We start from the raw sequence: 845 nt of genomic DNA on the forward strand, positions 1-845 counted from the left end.
ATAAAAATACCACCGATATTCCTACATAATGCCAATAACTATCTCAAGTAGAGTTAAAAGAGTGAATCCTCAGTGATAACCGATCACATGAGCCCCTCAATTGCCACCGGGATTGATCCGATGATCAAGCCTTCTGTCAGGTCTAGTCATAGCGCTGATGGCTTACCCTCTACTTGACTTAGAAAATTTATTGCTAATCTATCCTCATAAGAGTTGATTTTATTATGCTGACCTTAGACTATGGCCTATTTCCTCTCCCTTTCTCCAGCAATCTTGGTCCGTCCGCTTCATCTCGGCAACTAAGATTGTAACCTAATCCTTAACGGTTACATTGGTCCGTCCGCTTCATCTCGGCAACCAGTGTAAATTCCTGTCTCTTCCCGGCTCTAGTCCGTCCGCTTCATCTCGGCAACTAGTAAGCTGGCTCCTGTCATGACAGTTCTAGTCCGTCCGCTTCATCTCGGCAACTAGAACTGTTACTCTGCCTCAGACTCTCTCACCTAGACCTCCTCTACCTAAATCAGTGTCCAGGGCTCATCCCCTGGCACGGCCTTCCTTTCTAACCTATTAATGAATACGCCTTGTCGTGGGCCTTCTGTAAAGTGTATACCAGGCTGGAGAACCGCCTAAGACCAGACAACCCCGACACTTCCAATTAGAATATATATAATTCTATAATTATGAGAGATAGTTGACCGTGGATGACGTACGAGGAGAAGATGGTTGGGGGTGCGGTCAAAGAGAAACACAAATAAGTTGGTTTAACCTATTTTATTGTGCCAACGTTTCGGCTAGAGTGTCTAGCCTTCTTCAGGGCTAAGAACAGAAGTTCTTGGCATATTATA

This window comes from Halyomorpha halys, unplaced genomic scaffold, assembly GCF_000696795.3.
Source record: "Halyomorpha halys isolate HHAL.00 unplaced genomic scaffold, Hhal_1.1 Scaffold1039.1, whole genome shotgun sequence".
NCBI classification, from domain to species: domain Eukaryota; kingdom Metazoa; phylum Arthropoda; class Insecta; order Hemiptera; family Pentatomidae; genus Halyomorpha; species Halyomorpha halys.